Below are 13,220 nucleotides of genomic sequence, written 5' to 3' on the forward strand. Positions count from 1 at the left end.
TCCGGGCTCTTATCGATCTCCTGTCTGTCCACGTTAACACTACTACAGTACCGGTATAATCACGTTTTATAATTAATAACTAGGACCAACATTGCGAACTGTAATCACAGTAATTAGCAGCGCCTGTGTCGTCACACGAACAATAGATACGCTCTTACTTTCATCCATTCCTGGGCCATAAATTTTTTATAGCGTATTTGAACGCGAATCATTTCTTGACACACGCGATTTTTATTTACATTAGCGGTCGCCACATTCCGTAAATTCGGCCCAGATTTGGTCATGGGCCCACAGTTGTTTGAACAATAAAGAAAATAAAATTAATCCAAGCATAACACTTTTCAGCGTTTGCATAGCCGAGCGTTCCCATTGTTCGTAATGACCTGTATTCACACAAGAAATTTTTGCAATCGTCCTGATGCCTCCCTTTTATTTAAAATATCTATTTTAATATGCTATAAATTTTATTCGTGATGTTACGCCACACCAAACTTGTAAAATGCGACAGCGCCGGAATAAAATACAATCAAATATTTGATCTCTTTCACACTGCTCTCAAAAGAATTAATTTGTTTGATTCAATGGACTAAAAATTTATTTATTAACTAAGTGTGACGTTATGCTGGAAACAAAAATACAACTCCTTGTTTGTTTTATTTGACAGAATCCGTTTAGAATTCACTTACGATGATAAAATAACCATAAATGATGGAAACTTCGATAACTGTGGCATTATTTATTCATGTTTTTCGAGCCGGCTGCATGAATGAATGATAATGAATCATTCAATCAATTTATCCATCCCACGAATATAATGTTTTACCCATGTTAAATCCAACATACACGCATTCGCTTGTACCATGCATATTTTCAAAGTAAGGGTGCATTTATTGTTCAAACCCTAACGATCGAAAGCAAACTTGTTGAACCATTTACATAACTACAGTCATTTTTGGCGTGGAAAGTTCTTGTTGAAAACAAACATTTTTGCTTGGATATATCTGGATTTGGGGATAATTTGATGGCGAGAATAATATGAGCCGTGAGATTCGCGGCCTGGAAAATGCACAATAACGCAATGTTGAGCACTCCACCCCATATATTAATTTTTTGTGAATGTTATATGTAGAATTATTGCTTCCAGTGGGATTCTCACGTGACTCATAAAATAACGACAGTTGGGCGGTTCGCGCAAAATGCGGACTCGAATAAAAATATTGCGAGGTTTTGCTTTATCCATTCACCTGCTTTATAATTCAAAGATTTGGTAATTAATTGTGAGTTAACCCCGTTTAGTTTATAAGAAAATACGAGCTGAATCAGACATGTTACAAGCAAAATAACAGTAATTATTAATTAAACTTTGTGAGCAAGTTGCAGAAGTTATTGCAAATCAACAAGACAGAAAGTTTGAAATTGTTAATTTTTGCTGACTTTATTGTTCAAAAAATTTTATTTTATCGCTGTATGTTGGACCAAATTTAAACAAATGGAAATACCTTACTGTTTAGTAAACGCAGTTTAATTTATGCAAAGTGTTAAAAAATGGTGGATGCGCCGGGCTAGACTAACAGTAATAAATATCATTCATACAAAACAGTGTTATTTTTACAATTACAATGTATTAGAAACACAATTATAAACACTTTATATTGTAAATCAATAAAGGAGAAAGTTTGAAATTATTTCATTTTGCATACTTTTTTGCTAGAAACGCCCAAAAATTGTATTTTAACCCTTTATGTTAGACCAAATTTAAACAAATAGGAATACCTTACTGCACAGTAAACACAATTTAAATTGTGCAAAATGTTAAAAAATGGTGGATGCGCTGAGCTAGACTAACAAAGTAATAAATATCATTCATACAAAGCAGTGTTATTTAAACAATTACAATAATTAGACAACACAACTATGAGCACTTTATATTGTAAATCAATAAAGGAGAAAGTTTGAAATTATTTATTTCTTTTTGCATACTTTTTTCCTAGAAACGCACAAAAAGTGTATTTTAACCTTTTATGTTAGACCAAATTTAAACAAATAAGAATTCCTTACTGCTCAGTAAACACAATTTAAATTATGCAAAAAGTTGAAAAATGGTGGATGCGCCGGGCTAGACCAGCAACGTTATAAATATTATTATTAGAAACACAATTATTGGCACTTTAATAAAACGCGAATAAATGTATTGTCTTGTCCTATTTGTAGGAATAAATTTGCAATCTACATGATATAAAAGAAGCGTCGTGTAAATGCTTTGTTTCGGTGCAGTTGCATAATAAGATGTTTTGTAGACAATTTTATTGAGACAGAGTGCAAAGTGTCAAGTGACACGTCGTCACCATGAACTGCATTTTGTAAGAAATAAAACTTTATGAACTCGAGAAATGAGGAAGATTGAGAACTTTCTGCACGGAATAATGAAAAGCAAAGAAACAAAACGGTATAGGTAAAACACCTTCTTTTTGTGTAATTATTGTGTCAAAGGTCAGAGCGGCTCTGAATTAATTTCCTTCATTTTTCATCAGAAATAATTTTCCTGTTCCTTCGAATAATTACACAAAGCTTTCGGTTCGTGATATTTGTAGATTTTTAATAAACTGGTTGTTTGTTGTTTGTGTAACATATTTATGCAATTGGCACACGTCGTCACAACGGTTCGGCTGTTATTAAAAAGTTAATGAAATAGAACCCTCTTGAAATTTCTAATAAACGTCGCAACTTCTGAATAAAACATTTCTAGCTTTTATTAAATTTGTTAGATACCTGTCGTGTAAATTCAATTTTGTCGTGCAAGGTTAAATAGTCCTCAGGCAATGCAGGAAATGCTAGAGATTCACTGAACCGAATACTTTTTACAACCGAGTTGAATACATCTCTGTGACTAAACGTAGTTTCCTTTGCTAAAAACTCGCTTAGTAATTTAAATTTGTTCGCATGTTTCGTTATAGTGAGGCATTAGCTTGTTTCTGATTAGATAATGCAAACTTCGTTTCGAAATGAGATTACGATATATCTAGACGGAGATAATCTTAAACGTGTCTACACACATAGCTTAATCTAAGACGTCGTTAAGTTAATTAAGCATGTGAGAACTGGAACTAAGTATATTCCATATTACGCCATTTTTCTCGCAAAGTGGTAATCGAGTTTTAGTTAAATGTAGGTTTAATGTAATCTCGGAATTATTCCATAACGTGATAGCCAGCAAATAAAACTGCTGTTGATAATCTTATTTGCCTTAACAACTGATATTTCCGACTTTACTACAAGATTTGTCGGTAGACAATTAATCTAAGAGAGGTTTCGGACAAGAAAACAACACAAAAAGCGTATAATTTATTTTAAGGGTTTATTATATCTTGTAGATAAATATCTCTAGTGCAAAAAACGAGCATAGTAAGGGATTGGGGGCAAAAACGAAACAAACTGCATTCTGTTACACTTGTTGGTCAAACAGTGGGTGGTTTCGTGGTCGTTCTATCACATGCCTTTTGTCCTGTATGTTAATTTTGCTCTTTAAGCCCGAAATAGCGCCAAAAATAGCAATGGCTAAATGTGTAATTAAATTTGCAGTTTACAGATTAAACAGAGGTTCGCTGAAATATGCGCCATTCACACCATGCAACAGATGTTGACACTTACACATTCACCGATTGTTAAATGAACTGGCATGTCTAACATTTCACATTCGCCCGAGATACGCCTGCATCCCTGACAAATGATAACTTGTTTAGTTTGGCGGAGAATTTGTCTTGCGTTCGAAGTGATTTAAAAAATTTCATTCTGGATTTGATTAAATGCCAGAATCAGTTTCGTGTAATCTGATTGCGAAGATTGACGGTAGTTTAGCACTAGAATGTGCCATTGTCAATGCTCTTCTTATTGAAATCTGACAATCAAATTGTTTTACAGTTGGGAGAAACAGCGAAACGAAAATGCAATATGCTGGAGAAAAATACATGTTATTTCGCCGACGATGTCTCGCTGGCAACACCAGGGAGTGTTTTTAAAGAACACATCGTAATAACGACGCTTAATATCAACGCTTACACTTTTTCGATAAAGCTCGGTTTTATTTTTCAAGCTCAAAATTATTAATTAATTTTAACGTTTAAAATGCGCATAATTAGAACAAGCATCTGTGGATGTTGTAAAGTATTGATTCAAATATAAAATTATGTATAAATTACCGCACGTCCGTATAAAACTGCAATTGATATCCATCTAAAATAATATTTTTCTTTTTTACGAAGCAATTTGTCATTTATGACACTATCAACAATTTTCATGGTAATTTGCCTTTTATTAGTGTTTTTATAGAATTTAATTTCGGGTTCATCAGAGGAGAGTATTTTTGCGTTGTGTTGACAAAGTAAGTGTGTAAAATTTTAATGACGACTGTCGTTATGAATTTTGCAAATAAAAAACAAATGTTGATGTTTGCCTTTGCAACGGTTCGGTGAAACTTTTTTCTGTTAAATTAACAACAAAAATAAATTCGCACAATGACAGAAAACTCCGCAGTTGCCTTTGTTACTCCTCGAGCGTATAAAACACTAAATGCATTAGCCACACACTCAATGTGCGTAAACGGGCAATAATTGGATTTATCTAGAGTTCGATACCCTTGTTTTCAGGTCTTGATATTCTTCTAAGGAAGTTCGGCTGAAGGGACTTTGAAAGCAAAGAGAGTTTAGTTGCAATCAGCGTTCTTCTAGTTCGTCTGAATAGCGTATCGGTTACTAAAGACATATGGCGCAGTAAAAGGATCCACATTGGACGTTTTTCCCTAACTTCAACTACAAACATTAGTGAAACTGCGACCTTTATCCAGCTACATATTCTCCAAGTGCATTCAATTTGCACAGTTTTATTTACTAAACGAAACTGTTTTCAAGTGAAATTTAATGCAACAACAATTGAAGTTTTTGTAGCTTTGCTTTCATGTTTTATTAACGACCTGTACGATGTTGGCGCAAAAAATACGTAAATGCTTTTTAGTTGCTGTAAAAAACAAACAATGAAAAAAATTGTACAATATCACAATATTTAAATCATGTCTGACTCCATATCTTGCAAAAGTGTTTTTGATTAATAAATTAAAACAAACCCAGACGGCAAATAGTGATTGCATATTTAATCAACTGATTGATGAAACTGAGTATAATTAAATGATATTCGATTAAATTAATTGCATTTTGTGGTCTTGAGCAAATGGGTCCATTTCAGAAAACATTTCAGTAGAGCAGAAGTTCACTTGTAAAACAGAACAGTTTTCTTCATTTCTCTCACTTTGTTACTATTAATACTATTACTGTAATCATATTCATTATTAAACAGAAAAAAGTATTGTGTTGCTGAACAACATGATGGCTAATGAGCTTTTGGAAATCTAACAATAAAGGTCTATAATTGTTTAATCAGAGCGTAATTTGAGAATTAATTAACTTTTTGACTTTATTGTTCACTGTGGGCAATATACACAAAAGTGTTTTTTTAGTTATTTTGATATTCAAGCTTAGGCTCTGTCAGTAATTACGTCTGGAAAAAAATCATTTAAATGTAAAAGAATCCTTTCTAGTTCTGCGGCAATTAAAATGTAATGAGACCCCGACTGCTGGGCATGGCAATGAATTGGGAGCTATTGTGTAATAATTTTGTTGAATTTAAACGTGAACTAATAGTAATTCATCCCCGAACAAGTCGGGTAATCGCATGGCGTATTCGGTAATTGTGAGCAAGTTAGCGGACAATACCTAGAGGAATAAGGGGCGATATTCAGGAAGCAGTGGAGTAATCTCCTTATCCCACTCTGACAATTGTCTGTGTGGTACTTGTTTAGCTTCTTAATCTCCCCCTTGGTCATATTACACATTCGCTGGGGAAATTAGGATTGCGCTTGGCAACAATCAGTACCACTGGCATTACACGTTCCTCGTAAGCAAAAATTTGCTGCGAATGCACGCACGTGCGATTACACTAATTGAAATAAGCATCCGAAATTTCTAATTAAGTTGTTAAGTTTTAATTAACGTGTCGTTGCGCGAGAACGGGCGCGATAAAATAAATAAAAGGTTGACGGCCATGTGGGGCACCAGGTCCTAACCAATAACTCTAACGAGACCAACAGCGGCACTAAAAATAAAACGGGCGATGTTGATTGCCCTTATTTGTGAACCCCACATATTTGTAATGCTGAAAATATTGCGCTTACTCGCTGAAATACGGCCGCTCATCCACGGGCAATTAAATTATTTCGCCCAAAAATTTTAATCAAAGATTCGAAACCCTGATTTATGGTGGTTCCGAAAATGGTTTCTCGCGACAGAAATTTCCCTTATTTTTTCCGACTGTGATAAAACTGCGTATAGATTTGGAGGGGCGTGATAAAAACGGGAATTTGCACAAACTTGTCTTTTACATTTTTAGCACATCGGTCGATAGGGAGGAATCAGTCGAAGCTAAGGCGAAAACAAACTGAGACAGCTTGAGCAGAGCTGGTTATAACTGTATCTGTACCGATCTATGGTTATGCGACTGTATCAAAGCAACATATCATAACTAGCGGACCGAGGGAATAATGTGGACGAAGCAGAACGGAAAATCTGATTCCAGCTCCAAAGGGTATAATAAAGCGAAAAGAGGCCATAACAAGCAAGAAGTTTGGGATACGTCATCCTCCCTTCCGTTTTTACCGATACTAAGAAACTGTCGCCTCGAGCGGTCAGAAGACACCACGACACTCCAAGCATAACAAATAAATATGCGAAACCGAACGCGTCCGACTGCCTAAGATATATAGAAGGGATTAAAACACAAAAGATATTGACCGGAAAATAAAAAATGTTTCATCTCCACTTTGATCCTCTGTCCTAAACCAGGCAAAAAAGAACTTAAAATACGGTTTAGTAAATTTTTTGTGAATTTGTAAGTTGTGAACATGAATTTCACAAGCTATTTTTTATAAGCCGAAACTGCCAATTTATCTATTAATAAGTTTGCAAGTGGTGCCAATAGTTATTTTACTTGGTTACCGCATTAAACAAAAGATGTAAAAATGGTGGATGCGCCGGGCAAAAAATCTATATTTTTAAATAATCTTATACTTTCAACTACTTTTCTTTAAATAAAAAAATTACTGTTACAATTAATTAATTATTTTATTTCACTGTTAATCGATTAAATATTGTTTTTGGCAAAAATAGGCCTCGAAATTATGGTTATATTTCGGCAGAATATCGCCGCCCCCAACTTTCTATTAATCTCGGTTTTCTCTCCGCATTAAATCAAACCCGTTGCGGCGCATTTTTCCTTCAGACCCATGAAATATGTTCGACATAATTCGCAAACTAGTTTCTTATATTATCTGCGAAAAATTTCAATCGAAAACTTGAGGCGAACTCATTGATCGGAGTGGCAGGTGTATGTTAGCAATGCTTCCAATTAATTAATTTTTAAACGAAAATGATGTTCGTCGTGTTTAAACAATCCGGTTTAATCTTGTAAAGTTTTTATTGCGTTAAGACATTTTCCGAGATAACTTTGACATGTTATCAAAGTACTACACCAGTATAATCTTTCACAAAGTTTCCGATTTTCTAATGTCTTTTTAAATAATGTATTATTCGAAACTTTTCGCATAAAAACTTTCAAACTTTAAATAAGCGATAAAATTCTAGCGACGAATATTTATTTCAATATATAATTCAATAAAAGTTTTAATTTCGACACTCTTGCAGCCAACTTGTAAATTTACAAAAGAACATAAAACTTTCTCAGTGATCGCTCCAGCAACTTAATTCGCGCAAATGCTAATGACTTATCGGAATGAATCAAGACTTACGTTAACTAAAAGTTGGGTTAATTATTTAATTTCAATTATAAAATAAATAGTGTCAGGAATATTTTAAAATAATGCGTTTTTGATTAAAGTGCGGTCCGTGGAAACGGCAAATATTTAATCAAATTGAAAATTGAAAATTCATTCCAGTTATTATAAACAAAACCAAATACTTGTTGTTTTTAATTATTTTAAATTCCACGATTCAGTTGTTACACTAAACCAAATATGCGCGCAATTTACGAATGAAACGCTTTGTCACATTGGCAAGAAATATGTGCTACCAGACGGCAAATTTATAACTATTACTGCGTATGACCAACAACGATTGATTACGAGGAAAAAAGAAGTAGTTCATTTCCTCGATTTGTCGTTGACGTTAGAAAGAGGACTTCCAACTATCAAGAAGACAAATAGCTGTCGCTGCATTTAACACGCGAGACTCGGGTCTATATCCTAATATGTTTTTAACTTCTAATGGTCGGTTCAGAGTTTTTAATGATTTTTTTATATCGCCTAGTATTAATTTCGAAGTAAGAAACGTAACGGTTTCGCTTAAATTATTCATGAAACTTTTCTTTGTTGAAATTCTTGTGATGGTTCGGAGTGGAATAAAATCTCCGAAGGCTTATCTCAAGTAATAGTTTTCCGTGTATTGCACAGGTCACGAAACTAATAAATCTTGCATTTACAACTGAAACGTAATATAATTCCGCCGTTTATTTCCCTCCAAATATTTAAATCATCCCGAAGTTCTGAAATAACTCTGCATTATTAACGAATTAAAATTTAAATATTTGATATTACCGGCACTAAACTATCCGCCACTTTGTTCCAAATAAGTTAAATTAGTTTGTTTTGGCGTTCTATTGGCACACTTAATTTCCAGTCATAACAAAATGTTTTTGAGTTAGTGTATATTTCCATTACCTCTATAATTTCAGTAATTATCTTTGGTCTGATTGTACTAATAACAACTGTCGTTAAATCTAACCATAATGTAAATGTAGATATCCACTACTGCAGCCATAATAAACGATTTCTAGTTAAACCTTTAATTTAAATGTTGTTGATAAAACAACAGCACATATCCTGCTGAAATTGGTTTCAGAAAGTGTTTTAGAACGCAATTTATCGCGCTCTAAGCTTAAGCCAAGCTTTCAGTTTGTTGGGAATTTTTAGTTTAGTGTCTTAATTTTGTGGCTTATAAAGTCGTTACGGATAATTCGGTGGTCAACTAATTATTTTCGCCGTAAAATAAAGTGTATTCGAGAGGCGCTACCAATCAATTTTAATTTAATTTTCAGAGGATTAAACTCGTACGACTAATTAGATTCTTGCAAATTAGTTGAGTTATTTGGTTAATAAAATATTTTGTTATTTTCAATAAATTTCGTCCGGTACATATGCCACAATCTGGTGCTTCCAGCTCACAAGGACTTTACCAGAACTTGAGAGTTTTCATATAAGTGCTTCCAATCTTTCAAGTACAGATTTTCATTGATCAATTCTTTTCCTAAATATGTCACAAAGAGATGCAATTTTATATTCCAGTCTTTCATTACTAGACAAATTTAATTTTGAGTTTCATGCAAAAAGCATCTTTGATGTGAGTTCGTAATTTATACGTGACTTTTAATTTTCTACTGAATGCAAATGAACAAATAATTTCGTACGCAAAGATAAAATAAACTGTACACACAATTTAATCAATTTTAATTTAATGGAAGTTGAATGAAGGAAGAACTTCTTAATTTCATTTTAACGACACAATCAGTCGTATTGTTGTAGCGCTGGTTTGAAAAGGAAATTAAATTTTGGTAGTGATGTAGTCATCATCTAAATATTACTTGTTACATTTTAAAATCGATAAAAATTAACGGGAATGTCATTTGTAGGTAGCTTTAATTTGTTTATTTTGTAAGCAGTTTCAAAACAGCGTATTTATCACAAATGGAAGCAAGTGTAAATTTGAACATATTCCGATAACGTAATCATGACTCGGTGAGAATTTCATCTGCAAGTGGTTCGTTACTTTCGCTAATATAACTGAAACCTCAAATATAACTTAGTCTTAATTCATGCGAAATGTCGTTAGAACGGCTCCACTTTCCTCATAACTGTTGGCAAACCTTGATCTATGCATGTTATTCAGATCAATATTAAAGGGACGAGAATGTGCCTGAAATAATTTTTCGAATTGAAATTTTTGACTCACCTTTCACGAACTTGTCAATGGCATTGTTTTTATCGTGGGCATTGTTCATTTCTGAAATAGCTAGTCTTGCAGTCGCGAAACGGCGGCTGTAGTTACATTTGTCATTTATTAGAAGCAAACTTGAATGAGGTTCTTTGATCTCGAATTCTATAACGGGCATTTACATATCAATGTTTGAATCCGCACGCCGGTGAAAGAGAGTCTTTTTAAATCGCAACGTACGACGAATAATAAGGCGTGAAACTGTTCACAATAAGGAATAATTCTGTGCAAAATTAAATACTCATGTTTGTAATTAAGCTCCGTCAAACAGATTCCGCTCTTGCTTTAATATGAAAGATTATAACTCAACGACAAAAGGAAGCTTTCCGCTGCGCCTGTAATAAAACTAATGCGTTCCGTTACATCTGTAGTATTTTAGGAAAGTGTGACATTCATTTCGATGGTTTGGCAAGCATTTGCACTCTCGGCTTGATTCCAGTAGATGAGCTGCTACTTTTCCTAAATTAATCCTTTCTATGTACTTCCGACTTTATTGTTACTTCGCACGTCGCGATTAGATGTAATGGCGCTTTCATCGCGTAAATAACAATTTATTGGCGTTTTGACAAGTTTAGCAAAACACACCAGAGCGTCATAATTTGCAACTTTGCTCCGTCTTTGCTGTTTTCCTTCCACTTTATCTTAAAGACGACATTTAATTATAAAAGGCGCGACTAATTATTTATGAAAATCCATTTACCCGTATGTCGCGTAAAATGGAAGAAGTTTCAAATGAATTGCTATACATTCGCGACCGTATTTTTTCAAAATTGCCGCATAAATTGGCCTTTGCGCTAATTTATGGACTCCTCGATCGAACTAAAAAATCCTCTTCTTTGTGGTTAATTTTTGAAACGTGTCGTTTTCACAATTGTGAGATTTTTGAACAAATGCGGAGTAATTTGCGAAATTAACACCCTTTTCATGCCATCAATTTCGCGTCTGATATATCGTAAGCCATAATTACTCGAGTTAGAACAAGCTCATTAGTTGGAAGTTCTGCAACTTTCAGTGCGGAGTCTATGATTTGCTCAAGTGGTTACACCCAAGTGCATGATTTAATTTCTTTGCACGGCAGTTTTGTAACTACACAAATTATTCCGAAATTTTTGGGCTTAAATGCCAATTAAATTAATTAGAGCATAAATGAGAGATCCCGCGATAAATCCAGCACATCATTTGTCTGTCCAGAGCAGTGAGAAAAATGAAATTATCTCGGCCCCTTTGAAATTTTCTTAATTAGAAGAATTAGGGAAACGTTCTAATGGGCACACATAAAGATAATTGAATTGTCTTAAGTAGCAGACAGGTACACAACTTATACCACGTCACATCTTATTCGTGTAGATTTACAGTGTTCTGGCGCCGTTTTTGTGCACACCGTAAAAGCTTTCTAATGATGTATCACTCAAGCGTCTCCCTGATTTGCACTGGAAAAAAATTGACAACCCGTCTTTTGGTAGCGCATCATTTTCAGTGAATTAAGACAAATTCGGCGTCACCTCAGTGATTGCAGGATAACATAGTCGGGATTTTAGGTTTAATCAAATTAGGAGCGAGCTTTAGCAACTTTTAAACTACTCCACTTGCATATTTTGTATATTTTAAAAGTTTGCGATTCCCTGGTGGCGCTGCAGTTCTCACCTCCGCAAATATTTCGGAGGATATTCGTGACAGACAGTGAGAACGTTGTCTGCTACATTTCAAGCATTCTGAGTCTTCGAAAGTTTCGAATACAATGCAAACAGATTAACACTAAATCCTTAGTGTTTTGTGTTACATTAAGATGCTAACTAGATTGTTAGCTAAGCCGTCCTCGTTGGGATAATTTCGCTGATGTTGGGTGATACAGGTGGGACGCAGCCAAATTAAGCCAAACGCATTTGAGCGCAATCGATAAAATCCAGGTGGTGAAAAATAGCAACTTATCAAGAAGTTTCGACATGGTATGATGTCGCCGGTTTAACGGAAAAGTGATAAAGAACGGCGGCCACTAAACCGCGGTTTAATCTGAAGTCGATAGGTTGTAAAAAAGCAGTTTAAAAAAAGAGAGGAGCACCATTGATGAAGCTTTAGAATAAATGAGCTTTAATAAAATGGCTTAAGGTAGATTCAATGCAGCGACATGAAGTGCGCCGAACGTGACGAGCCTGTCGATAGCTTCATTGTGTTTTCTTTTCTTGATTCAAACCGTTAACCAGAGGTTTTATTCTCATTTCCTAAAGCTTTCAATCTATATTTTTACCGCTCGAGGGAAAAATCGGCGATAGTTGACGTTACATGACCTTGGCGCTCTACAATAAAAAATCCGCACTCGTGTTGACAAGCTGATGATATTTGCATATTTTACTAGTCTTGCACTAGCACCCTTTCTCTGTTGTGTTTTACGACAGCGCTCAATCACCAATGTAGCATTTTTGTTTTATTAGAAGCATAACCCGAATACGACCCGCCGAAGAATAAACTGTTTTGTATTGATCGAAGCTGCAACCCGATTTCAATCCAAATATCGCGGAAATTTGGCTTAAACAGTTTAATTAAAATGAAAAAATCGCCCCCACTTTATTAATTTGCAAGTTTTGCCAACATGGACTTGCTTACAAAGCCTGGTGTTAAGGTATGCAACGTTATTATAACTCAGCGTGTCAGTGACATACCTCAGACTTGGAGTAATGCCGCAATTGCATTATTACAGAGATGTATTATGTAAATTTGAAGACTCAAGTAAAAGCCCACAACTTGACATAAATAATAATATTACATAATGCGGGTTATTGTGGATTCCACTATAATAGAGACACTGTTATGTGGCAATATACATGTAAAACACACAAGCGAGTTGACAGCGATAGAAGATTATAATTATTTTGTCTCCTGCAAGTTACTAACGCAAACTACCAACACCACAAGGAGAATTTCCATGACACAGCGTCAATTATAAAATAATAAAAAAATAATAAACTTTGCTCGAAAAGAATTGAATTGTGAGACAAACAATAAGTATAAGTAAATTGTTCTTACAAAATTATTGTTTAATACTAATAGTAGAACAGTAGGCAAAGTAGGAACTACGCTGGAAATTTTTTTTTCTTTCTGAATCTGGAAAATATGTAC

The 13,220-nt window shown here is 34.4% G+C and overlaps 1 protein-coding gene across 2 annotated transcripts in view; it reads right to left on the bottom strand.

The window, feature by feature from the left end:
• Positions 1–13,220, bottom strand: part of LOC662358 (neuroligin-4, X-linked) — a 100,524-nt gene that overhangs the window by 60,176 nt on the left and 27,128 nt on the right. The window contains exon 1 of one of the 2 annotated variants that reach the window (XM_008202285.3): positions 2,770–2,791. The exons of the other annotated variant lie outside the window; for it this stretch is intronic. The gene's annotated coding sequence lies outside the window, so the exon portion shown is untranslated. Of the gene's footprint in view, positions 1–2,769; positions 2,792–13,220 lie in introns of those variants that run through there. 2 annotated transcript variants of the gene reach the window in all.

The sequence above is a fragment of the Tribolium castaneum genome, chromosome 5 (genome assembly GCF_031307605.1).
Source record: "Tribolium castaneum strain GA2 chromosome 5, icTriCast1.1, whole genome shotgun sequence".
NCBI classification, from domain to species: domain Eukaryota; kingdom Metazoa; phylum Arthropoda; class Insecta; order Coleoptera; family Tenebrionidae; genus Tribolium; species Tribolium castaneum.